The sequence below is a fragment of the Arvicanthis niloticus genome, unplaced genomic scaffold (assembly GCF_011762505.2).
Source record: "Arvicanthis niloticus isolate mArvNil1 unplaced genomic scaffold, mArvNil1.pat.X S33, whole genome shotgun sequence".
In the NCBI taxonomy this organism is placed as follows: Eukaryota; Metazoa; Chordata; class Mammalia; order Rodentia; family Muridae; genus Arvicanthis; species Arvicanthis niloticus.
In genome coordinates this window covers 720,611-733,712 of record NW_023044983.1, presented here as the reverse complement: position 1 = coordinate 733,712, position 13,102 = coordinate 720,611, and positions in this window count along the sequence as shown.

Below are 13,102 nucleotides of genomic sequence, written 5' to 3'. Positions count from 1 at the left end.
GTGGAGATGACCTTCCTGTGTTGGACAGTGTGGTGAACATGCCTGTGGTGGACAGTGGCGAGTACCTTCCTGTGGTGGACAGTGGGAAGGATGTCTTTTTAGTAACAGTGGAGAAGATGTTTCTGTGGTGGAGAGTGGGGAGGATGTTCCTCTGGGGGACAGGGATGAGGATGTTCTTCTGGTGGACCCTGGGGAGATATTTTCTGTGGTGTTAAGTAAAGAAGACATCCTTGATGTGTACAGTGGAGAGTACTTCCCTGTTTTATACAGTGAGGAGGACATCCCTGTGGTGGAAATTGGTGAGGACAACCTTTCGGTTGACAGTGGTAAGGATGCCCCTGTGGTGGACAGCAGGTAGAACCTCACTATGGTGGACAGTAGGAATGACGTCCCTGTGGTGGACAATGAAAAGTATGTTCCTGTGGTGCACAGTGGTGAGAACATGCCTGTTGTGCACAAGAGGATGTCCTTTTGGTGGACAGTGGGGAGGACCACACTCTGGTGGAATGTGGGGTAGGACATCCCTGTGGTAGACAGTGGGAAGGACGTCCATGTGGTGGACAGTGGGAAGAATATTCCTGTCGTGGGCAGTAGAAATGACGTCCCTGTAGTGAATAGTGGGAAAGATTTTTCTTTGGTGGATAGTGGGGAGCATGTCCATTTCGTGGAGAATGCAGAGGACATCTCTGGGGTGAAGAGTGTTGCTGACATCTCTGGTGTGCAAAGGGGGATGTCCCTGTGGTGCACAGTATTGAGGATATTCTTGTTCTGCACAGGAAAATGTCCCTGTTGTGCAAAGTTGGTAGGATGTACCAGAGGCGAACAGTGAAAAGGATGTCACTGTGTTGGAAAATTTGAAGGATGTCCCTGTAGTGGACAGTGGGAAGGACGTCCCTTTGGTGGACAACAGGGAGGATTTCTCTATGGTGGACTCTATGAAGGAAGTCCTTGTGGTGGTCAGTGGGGAGCATGCTTCTGTGGTGGACAGTTGTGAGGATGTCTCTGTGGTAGACAGTTGAAAGATGAAACTTTGGTGGAGAGTGGGAAGGACTTGCCTGTTGTAGACAGTGGGTAGGATGGCCCTGTGGAGGGAAGTGGGTTAAACATATCTGTGGTGGACAGTGGGAAGGACATATCTGTTGTGTACTGTGGGGAGAATATTTCTGTGGTTGAGAGTGGTGAGGAAGATTCTCTGTTGCAAAGGAAAACATCCCTTTGGTGGACAGTGGAAAGTACATCTCTGTGGTGGACAGTAGAGAGAAACACACTGTGGTTGACAGTGGGAAGAACATTAATGTTATGGACAGTGGAAAGGAAGTCCCTGTTGTCAATATTGGGAAGGACCTACTTTTGGTGAACAGTGGGAGGGATATCCCTCTGGTGGACAGTTGGAAGGACATCCCTGTGATGGACAGTGAAAAGGTCTTTTCTGTGTTGGACATTTGTGATGAAATCCCTGTGGTGAATAGTGGGATAGATATTTCTTTGGTGGATAGTGGGGAGGATGTCCCTGTCACGGAGAATGGAGAGGACATCTCTGGGGTGAAGAGTGTTGCTGACATCTCTGGTGTTCAAAGGAGGATGTCCCTGTGATGCACAGTGGTGAGGATATCCCTGTTCTCCACAGGAAAATGTCCCTGTTGTACAAAGTGGGTAGGATGTCCCAGAGGTGAACAGTGAAAAGGATTTCACTGTGGTGGACAATTTGGAGGATGTCCCTGTGGTGGACAGTGGGAAGGACGTCCATTTGGTGGACAACAGGGAGGACTTAACAATCGTGGACTCTATGAAGGACATTTTTGTGGTGGTCAGTGGGGAGGATGTCTCTGTGGTGGACAGTGGAAAGGTGTACTTTTGGTGGACAATGGGAAGAATGTCCCTTTGTTGGACAGTGGGAAGGGCCTGCCTGTGGTAGACAGTGGGTAGGACGTACCTGTGGAGGGCAGTGTTGTGGACTTTGGGAAGAATATTTCTGTGGTGGTCAATTGAAATGACGTCCCTATGGTGGACAGTGGAGAGGACCTACTTATAGTGGAGATTAAGGAGGACCTCCCTGTGGTAGACAGTGGGTAGGAACTCCCTGTGGTGGACAGTGGGTAGTAGGTTCCTGTGGTGGACACTGGGGAGGAAGTCCCTGTGGAGGACATTGGAAAGACCATCCCTGTTGTGGACAGTGTGGAGGACGTCCCTGTGGTGGACAATGGGAAGGATGTCTTTTTGTGGGGAGGACATCCGTGTGGTGCACAGTGTGGAGGATGTCCCTGTGTTTTACAGTGGGAAGGACATCCCTGTGTTTGACAGTTGGGAGGAAATCCCTGTGGTGCAGTGTGGGAAGAACATCTCTCCGGTAGACTTTGGTGAGAGAATTTCACTGTGGTGGATAGTGAGGATGATGGCGTTTTGAACAGTGGGGAGGATGTTCCTGTGGTGAACAGTGGGAAGGATTTCCCTGTGGTGGACATTGGTGAGGACGATACTGTGGTAAATAGTGGTAAAGATGTCCCTGTGATGGAAAGAGGGGAGGTAGTCACTGAGGTGGTCAATGGGAAGGACATCCCTGTGGTATAGAGTGGTGAGTACATCACTGTAGTGCACAATGAGGAGGACATCCCTATGAATTACACTGTGGATGACATCCGTGAGATGGACTATGGAGAGGACCTCCCCATGGTGAACTGTGGGGAGGCCCTCCCTGTGGTGGACAGTGGGGCGGAACTCCATATAGTCAACAGTTGGAAGGATGTCCTTGTGGTGGATTGTGGGAAGGACATTTCTTTGGTTTACAGTGGGAAGGACATTCATGTTGTGGACAGTGGTGAGGACCTCCTTGTGGTGAACAGTAGGAAGGATGTCCCTGGGGTGGACATTGGTGAGGACGCCCTTGTGTTGGACCATGTGGAAAACATCGCTTTGGTGGATAGAAAGAGAACATCTCTTTTTGGAGGACATTGGGAATGATGTCCCTGGAGAGTACAAAGGCCCTACCTTTGGTGGACAGTGGGAATAATGTCCATGTGTTGGACATTGGGGAGGACATTTATGTTGTGGATTGTTGGAAGGACATCCATGTTGTGGACATTGGGAAGGACCTCTGGGAGGTGGACTGTGGGAAGCATGTCCCTCTCATGGACATTGGGGAGAAACCCCAATGAGATGGACAGTGGGAAGGACATATTTGTGGTGGACATAGAAGAGGACATCATTTAGTGGACACAGGAAGTATTTTCCTGTTGTGGACAGCAGGGTGTACCTATCTGTGGTAAACAGTGGGAAGGACATGCCTGTTGTGGACAGTGCGGAGGACGTCCCTTTGATGGACAGTGGAAAATACATCCCTGTGGTGGACAGTAGAGAGGACTTCCCTGTGGTGGACAGTGGGAAGAAGGTCCCTGTGGTGGACAAAGAAAAGGACATGCCTGTTTTGGACAGGGCAGAAGACATCGCTGTGGTGGACCGTGGAAAGGACATACCTGTGGTGGACAGTAGAGACGAATTCCCTGTGGTTGAAAGTGAGAAGGATATCCCTTTGGTGGACATTAGAAGGACATATATGTTTTGGTTTCTGGGAAAAACGTCCCTGTTGTGGACATTGCGAAAGTACACCTTTTGGTGAACAGTGTTAAGGATGTCGCTCTGGTAAACATTGAGGAGGAACTGCCTGTGGTGGACCATGGGAAGGATGTCCCTGTGGTGGAGAGAGGGGAGGTCATCACTCATGTGGACAGTTGTAAGGACATCCTTGTAGTGGATAGTAGAGAGGATCTCTCTGTGGTTAACAGTGGGAAGAAGGTAACTGCTTTGGAGAGTGGGAAGTACATTTATGTTGTGGATTGTGGGAAAAAATTAAATGTTGTGGACATTGGGAAGGACCTCCGTGTGTTCTACAGTGGAAAGCATGTCCCTCTGGTGGACAGTGGGGAGGACCACCATGTGGTGGACTGTGGGAAGGACATCCCTGTTATGATCCAAGGAGAGGATATCACTGAGTTGGACAATGGGAAGGACGTCCTCTTGTGGACAGTGGGGAGGACCTTTCTGGTGTGAATAGTAGGAAGGACATCCCTGTTGTAGACAGTGGGGAGGACATCCCATTGGTGGAAAGTGGGTAGGTTTTCACTGTGATGGACAGGGGAGGATGTTACTGTGGTGCACTGGAGAATGTCCCTGTGGTGCATAGTTGGAAGGATGTCCATATGGTGGAGAGTGTGGAGGACATCTCTGTGGTGGACAGTGGTTAACACATCCCTGTTGTGCACAGGAGGATATCCATGTGGTGCACTGTGGAGAGGATGTCCCTGTTTTTTACGGTGGGAAGGACTTCATTGTGTTTGATTTTGTGGAGGACATCCGTGTTGTAGACAGTTGGGAGGATGTCTCTGTTTGGGTGTTGAGAGGATTTCACTGTGGTGGACAGTGTGGATGATGGCCTTCTGGACAGTAAGGACAACGTTCCTGTGGTGCACAAGAGAATGTCTCTTTGTTGGACAGTGAGAAGGATGTCCTTGAAATGCGGAGTGTAGAAGACATCTCTGGGGTGGACAGTGGTAAGAACATCCCTGTTGTGCACAGGAGGATGTCCCTGTGGTGTATAGTGGTATAGACATCAATGTGGTGGACAGTGAAGAGGACTTCCCTGTGGTGAACCATTGAAATGATGTCTTTGTGGTCGACAATGGAAAGGACGTCCCTTTGGAGGACAGTGGGGATGACATCACTGTGGTGGACAGGCAGAAGGATGTCCCTGTGGTGGACATAGTGGAGGACCTCCCTGTGGTGGACAGTGGTTAGGATGTCCCTGTGGTTTACAGTGCGGAGTATATTCGTGTGTTGGACTGAGGTGAGGACTTACCTGTAGTGCATATTGTTGAGGACAAACATGTTGTGGGCAGTGGTAAGAACGTCCTTGTAGTTCACAGGAGGATTTCCCTGTGGTGAATAGTTGGGTGGACCTCCCTGTGGTGTACAATGCGAAGGTTGTCCCTCTGGTGGAAAGTGGAGAGAATGTACCTGTGGTGTACAGTGGAAAAGATGTTCTATGGTGGACAGTGGGAAGATTGTCCTTGTGCTGGAGTGCCAGGAGGACCTCTCTATGGTGGACAGTGGAAAGGACATCCCTGTTGTGGAGAGTAAAAGGATGTCACTTTTGTGCACACTGGGGAAGATGTCCCTCTGGTGAAAATTTAGAAGGACATCACTGTCGGGGACAGTGATGAGGACACCCAGTTGTGGACAGTGGTAAGGATGCCCCTGTGGTGGACAGCAGGCAGGACCTCACTTTGGTGGATAGTGGGATTGACTTCCCTGTGGTGGACAATTCAACGTATGTCCCTGTGGTGCACAGTGGTGAGGCCATCCCTGTTGTGCAAAGGAGATTGTCTTTGTGGCAGACAGTGGGGAGGACCACTTTTGTTGGACTCTGGGTAGGACGTCCCTGTGGTGGACAGTGGGAAGGATGTCCATGTGGTGGACAGTGGAAAAGATGTCTGTGTTGTGGACTGTGAAAAGGATGTCCCTTTGCTGTACAGTAGGAAGGATGTCCCTGTGGAGGAATGTGAGTAGGACCTTTCTGTTGTGGACAGTGGGATGGACGTTTTTGTGGAGGACAGTGGGGATTTATGTCCCTGTTGTGTACAATGGGATGGATGTTTCTGTAGTTGACAGTTGGGAACATATTTGTGTGGTGGACAGTTAGAAAGACGTCCCTGTGGAAAACAGTGGGAAGAAAGTTCATTTTGTGGACAGCGAAAAGTTGTCCATCTGGGTGGCAATGGGAAGGATGTCCCTGCTGTAGATGTGGGGAGGTTCTCATTGTGGTAGACAGTAAGAAGGACGTACTGGTGGTGGACAGTGGGGAGGACGTTTCTGATTTGGACAACTGATAGGACGTTATTGTGGTGGACAGTGTGAAGATCGTCCCTTTGGTGGACAACAAGGAGGACTTCTCTATGGTGGACTCTATGAAGGACGTCCTTGTGGTGGTCAGTGGGTAGGATGTCCCTGTGGTGGACAGTTGGGAGGATGTCTCTGTGGTGGACAATTGAAAGATGTACCTTTGGTGTAGAGTGGGAAGAACGTCCCCTTGGTGGACAGTGAGAAGGACCTGCCTGTGGTAGACAGTGGGTAGGATGTCCCTGTGGAGGGCACTGTGTTGAATGTCTCTGTAGTGGACAGTGGGAAGTACATCCTTGTTTGGACTGTGGGGAGAATATTTATGTGATGGACAATTGAAATGACATCCCTTTGGTTTACAGTGGAGAGGACCTACCTGTAGTGGAGATTGGGGAGGACCTCCCTGTTATAGACAGTGGGTGGAACCCCTGTGGTGGACAGTGGGTAGTAAGTTTCTGTGGTGGACAATGGGGAGGATGTCCCTTTGAAGGACAGTGGAAAGAACATCCCTGTGGTGGACACTGGAAAAGACATCACTTTGATGGACAGTTGAAAGGACCTCCCTTTGGTGGACAGTGGGAAGGAGGTTTCTGTGGTGTACGGTGGGAAGGATATTTATGCTGTGGACTGTGGGAAGAACATATCTCTTGTGGACACTGGGAAAGAACTCATTTTGGTGAACTCTGGGAAGAATGTCCCTCTTGTGGACAGATGGTAGGACATCACTTAGGTGGAGAGTTGGAAGGACATCTCTGTGGTGTACAGTGTGGAGGACCTTTGTGTGGTGAACAGTGGAAAGGACATCCTTGTGGTGGACAATAGAGAGGACCTTTCTGTGGTTAACAGTGGGAAGGATGTCCATGTGTTGGACACTGGCGAGGATATTCATGTTGTGGATTGTGGGAAGGACATAAATGTTGTGGACATTGGGAAGGATGTCCGTGTGGTGGGCAGTGGGAAGCATGTCCCTTTCATGGACAGTGGGGAGAAACACCATGTGGTGGACAGTGGGAAGGATGTGTCTGTGGTGGACATAGGAGAGAACATCATTTAGTGGACATTGGGAAGAATGTTCCTGTTGAGGATAGCAGGGTGTACCTTTCTGTGGTGGACAGTAGGAAGGACATGCCTGTTGTGGATAGTGCGGAATATGTTTCTTTGGTGGACAGTGGAAAGTACATCCCGGTGGTGTACAGTAGAGAGGACTTCCCTATGGTGGACAGTAGAAGGAGGTCCCTGTGGAGGACCAAGAAAAGGATACGTCTGTTTTGGACAGGGCGGAGGACATCCCTGTGGTGGACAGTGGAAATGACATACCTGTGTTGGACAGTAGAGATGACTTCCCTGTGGTGGACATTGAGAAGGATGTCTCTGTGGTGGACATTGGAAGGACATATATGTTTTGGTCTCTGGGAAGGACGTCCCTGTTGTGGACACTGGGAAAGACCTCCATTTTTGTGACCAGTGGGAAGGATGTCCCTGTGGTGGAAAGAAGGGAGATTGTCACTTATGTGGATAGTGGTAAGGACATCCCTGTGGTGGATAGTAGAGAGGACCTCTCTGTGGTGAACATTGGGAAAAGTGGTCCCTGCTTTGGAGAGTGAGAAGGAAATTTATGTTGTGGAGTGTGGAAAAACTTAAATGTTGTGGACATTGGGAAGGACTTCGGTTTGTTCTACAGTGACAAGCATGTTTCTCTGGTGGACAGTGGGGATGACCAATATGTGGTGGACAGTGGTAAGGACGTCCCAGTGGTGGACAGATGAAGGGACATCATTGAGGTGGACATTAGGAAGTATGTTCCTGTTGTGGACAACAGGGTGTATCTTTCTGTGGTGGACAGTGGGGAGGACATGCCTGTTGTGAACAGTGTGGTGGACATCACTGTGGAGGACAGAGTAAAGGACATCCCTCTGCTGGACAGTAGAGAGGACTTCCGTGTAGTGGAATGTGGGAAGGAGGTCCCTGTGGTGAACATTGTAAAGACACATGGTGTGCACGGTGGAAAGTACGTCCCTGTTGTGGACATTTGGAAAGACCTTTTGGTGGACAGTGGGAAGGATGACCCACTTGTGGACAGTGGGGAGGATGACCCTGTGGAGTAAAGTGGGAAGGACATCCCTGTTATGGTCTGAGGAAAGGATATCACTGAGGTAGATAGAGGGAAGGATGTCCCTGTGGTGGACAGCAGGGAGGATGTTTCTGTATTGAATTGTGGGAAGGACATCTTTGTGGTGCACAGTGGGGAGGACATCCCTGTGGTGTACAGTGAGGAGGATTTCACTGTGGTGGACAGTGTGGAGGATGTTACTGTGGTGCAATGGAGAATGTCCTTGTGGTGCATAGTCAGAAGGATGTCCATAGGGTAAAGAGTGCGGAGGACATCTCTGTGGTGGACAGTGGTTATGACATCCCTGTTGTGCACACTGGGGAGGATGTCCCTGTTGCTTACAGCTGGAAGGACTTCACTGTGTTCGATCTTTGGGAGAACATCCCTGTTGTGGACAGTTAGGAGGATGTCACTGTGGTGGAGGGTTGAGAGGATTTCACTGTGGTGGACTGTGCATATGGCCTTGTATATAGTAAGAACAATGTTCCTGTGGTGCACAAGAGAATGTCTCTTTGGTGGAGAGTGAGAAGGATGTCCTTGTAGTGGGTAGTGCAGAGGACATCTTTGGTGTGTACAGTGGTAAGATCATCCTTGTTGTGCAAAGGAGGATGTCCCTGATGTGTACAATGTTGTGGACATCACTGAGTTGGACAGGCAGAAAGACAGTGGGGAGGACCTCACTGTTGTGGACAATGTGTAAGATGTCCCTGTATTTTACAGTGTGGAGGATATTCATGTTGTGGACAGTGGTGAGGACATCTCTGTAGTTGACATTGGTGAGGACAGCCATGTTGTGGACAGCAGTAAGGATGTCCTTGTGGTACACAGGAGGATGTCCCGGTGGTGCACAGTGGGAAAGACATCACTTTGGTGAACAGTGGAAAGGACGTCCTTGTGGTGGACAGTTGGGAGGACCTCCCTGTGGTGGACAGTGGAGAGGACTTTTCTGTGGTGGACAGTGGAATGTACATGTTTCTTGTGGACAGTGCGGAGGATGTCACCGTGGTGGACAGTGGAAAGGACATCCCTGTGGTGGACAGTAGAGAGGATTTCTCTGTAGTGTACCGTGGGAAGGAGGTCTCTGTGGTAGACAGTAAGAATGAAATATATGTTGTGGACAGTGGAAAGTTCTTCCCTGTTGGGGACATTAGGAAAGACCACTTTGAGGTGGACATTGGGAAGGGTTTGCCTCTGGTGAACTGTTTGGAGGACCTCCTTGTGGTGGACAGTGTGAAGGACATCTCTGTTATGATCTGAGGAGAGGATATCACTGAGGTGGACAGTGAGATGGATGTCCTCATTGTGGACAGCAGGGAGGACCTTTCTGGTGTGAATAGTGGGAAGGACATCTCTGTTACAGACAGTGGAGAGGACATCCCGGTCATGGACACTGGGAAAGATTTCACTTTGATGGACAGTGTGGAGGATGTTACTGTGTTGCAATGGAGAATGTCCCTTTGTTGCATAGTTGAAAGGATGTCCATAAGATGGAGTGTGTAGAGTACAACTCTGTGGTTGACCGTGGTTAGGACATCCCTGTTGTGCACAGGAAGATGTCTCTGTGTTTCACAGTGGGTAGGATGTCCCTGTTGTTTACAGTGACTTCACTGTGTTTGGAAGTTGGGAGGACATCCCTATTGTGCACAGTTGGGAGGATGTCACTGTGGTGGAGTGTTGAGTGTGTTTCACTGTGGTTGACAGTGTGGATAATGGCCTTGTAAATAGTAAGGGCAACGCTCCTGTGGTATACAAGAGAATGTCTCTTTGGTGGACAGTGAGAAAGATTTCCTTGTATTGGGGAGTGCAGAAGGCATCTCTGGGGTGTACAGTGGTAAGAACATCCCTGTTGTGCACTAGAGGATGTCCCTGTGGTGTACAGTGGGAAGGACATCCCTGTGGTGAACAGTGAAGAAGACATCCCTGTGGTTTACACTGTGGAGGATATTCGTGAGGTGGACAGCAGTGAGGACTTCCCTGTAGTTCATATTGTTGAGGACAACCATGTTGTGGACAGTGGTAAAGATGTCCTTGTAGTATAAAAGAGGATGTCCCTGTGGTGGACAGTGGGATGGACATCTGTTAGGTGGACCATGGAAAGGATATCCTTGTGGGAGACATTTGGTTAGGATCTCCCCTTGATGGACAGTGGGGAGGACATTTCTTTTGTGGACATCGGGATGAACATCTCAGTGGCAGAATGTGGGGAGGACATCCATTTAGTGGACAGTGGGGAGGAAGTTTCTGTGGTGGAAAGTGGGAAGAATGTCCCTGTGGTGGACAAAAGGGAGGATATCTCTGTGGTTTACAGTGGGAAGGACATCTCTGTTGTGGACAGTGGAAAAATATTCCTGTGGTGCACTGTTGTGAGGATGTTCCTGTTGGGCATAGGAAGATGTCCCTGTGGTGCAAAGGGAGGAGGATGTTTCTTTGACGGATGGTGGAAAAGACATCCATGTGGTGGACTGTAGGGTGGTCCACTCTTTAGTGAACACTGGGGAGGATGTCACTGTGGTGGACAGTAAAAAGGATGTCCCTGTGTTGCACATTGGTCAGGATGTCCCTGTTGTGCACAGGAGGATGTCCCTGTGGTGAACAGTGAAAAGGACGTCACTGTGATGGACATTAGTGAAGATGACCCTCATGTGAACAGTTTTATGGATGTCCTTGTGTTCCACTGAGGATGTTCCTGTGGTGGACAGTGAGGAGTTCCTCTCTCTGATGGATATTGGGGAGGAAATCCCTATGGTGGACTGTTGGGTGAAACTCATGTGGTGAAAAGTGTGTAGAACATCCCCGTAGTGGACAGTGTGGAGGACATCTCTGTGCTAAACTTTGAGAATAATGTAATTTATTATTGGACAGTGGAAGGATGTCCATGTTGTGGAAAAGGGGAGTATGTCCCTATGGTGGACAGTGGAGAGACCTCCCTGTGCTGGACATGTGTAGGATGTCTCTGTGGAGAACAGTGGAAAGGACATCCCTGTTTGGTAAGTAGGGAAGACATTCTTGTGGCAGGCATTGGAAGAATATCCCTGTGGTGGACAGTGGAAAGGAACTATCTGTGGTGTACAATATGAAGGATGTCCCTCTTGTGGACAGTGGAGAGGATGTACCATTCGTGGTCATTGGAAATGATGTTGTATGGTGGACAGTTGGAAGACTTTCCTGTGGTGGAGAGCAGGGAGGACATCTATATGGTGGACAGTGAGAAGACTGTCCTTGTGGTGGAGAGCAGGGAAGACCTGTTTGTGGTGGACAGTGGGAAGGACATCCTTGTTGTGGACAGTAAAGAATGCCCCTTTTGTGCACATTGGGAAATATGTCCCTCTGGTGAATGGTGGGAAGGACATCCCTGTGGTGGACAGTGGTGAGGACGACCCTTTGGTGGACAATGGTAAGGATGCCAATGTGGTGGACAGCAGGGAGGACGTCACTTTGTTGGACAGTGGCAAGGACGTCTCTGTGTTGGACAATGTAAAGTATGTCCTTGTGGTACACAGTGGTGAGGACATCCCTGATGTGCACAGGAGGATGTCCTTGTGGTGGACAGTGGTGAGGACCACACTCTGGTGGACTGTGGGGTAAGAAGTCCCTGTGGAGTACCCTGGAAAGGACATCTATGTGGTGGACAGTGGGGAAGATGTCCATGTTGTGGACAGAGGAGATGACATCATTGAGGTGGACATTAGGAAGTATGTTCCTGTTGTGGACAACAGGATGTACCTTTCTGTGGTAGACAGTGGGAAGGACATGTCTGATGTAGACAATGCAGTGGACATCACTGTGGTGGACAGTGTAGAGGACATCCATGTGCTGGACAGTAGAGAGGACTTCCGTGTGGTGGACAGTGGGTAGGAGGTCCCTGTGGTGGATATTGGAAAGACATATATGGTGTGCACTGTGGGAAGGACGTCCCTGTTGTGGTCATTGGGAAAGATCTTTTGGTGGACAGTGGGAAGGATGACCCTCTTGTGGACAGTGGAGAGGATGACACTGTGGTGGAAAGTGGAAAGGACATCCCTGTTATGGTCTGAGGAAAGAATATCACTGAGGTGGACTGAGGGAAGGATGTCCCTGTGGTGAAGAGCAGGGAGGACCTTTCTGTTTTGAATTGTGGGAAGGACATCCCTGTGGTGGACAGTGGGGAGGACATCCCTGTGGTAGACAGTGTGGAGGATTTTACTGTGGTGGATGTTGGGAAGGATATTACTGTGGTGCACTGGAGAACGTCCTTGTGGTGCATAGTCAGAAGATGTCCCTATGGTAAAGCTTGCAAAGGACATCTCGGGTGGATAGTGGTTATGACATTTCTGTTGTGCAAGGTGGAGGATGTCCCTGTTGTTTACAGTTGGAAGGACTTCACTGTGTTTGATAGTTAGGAGGACATCCCTGTTTGTGAAGAGTTGGGAGGATGTCACTGTGATGGAGAGTTGAGAGGATTTCACTGTGGTGGACAGTGTGGATGATGGCCTTGTGGACAGTAAGAACAATGTTCCTGTGCTACACAAGAGAATGTCTCTTTGGGGAGTGCAGAGGATATCCCTGTGGATTACACTGTGGGGGACACCCATGTGGTGGACTATGGGGAGGACCTCCCTCTGGTGGACAGTGATGAGGAACTTCCTGTTGTGGACCGTGGGGTGGATGTCTATGTAGTCGACAGTTGGAAGGACGTCCCAGTTGGAAGGACAGTGGGTAAGATGTTCCTGTGGTATACACTGCAGAGGATATTCCTGTGGTGGACAGTGGGGAGGATTTGCCTGTAGTGCATATTGTTGAGGATGACCATGTTTTGGACAGTGGTAAGGATGTCCTTATAATACACCAGAGGATGTCCCTGTGGTTGACAGTGGGAAGGATATCTGTTTGGTAGACCATGGAAAGGACATCCCTCTGGTGGACAGTTGGGAGGACCTCCCTGTGGTGGACAGTGGGGAGGACATTTCTGTTGTGGACCGTGGGATGGATGTCTCTGTGGCGGAATGTGGGGAGGACATCCCTTTGGTGGACAGTGAAGAGGAAGTTTCTATCCTGGAATGTGGGAAGAATGTCCCTTTGGTGGACAGCAGGGAGGACATCTCTGTGGTCTATAGTGGGAAGGAC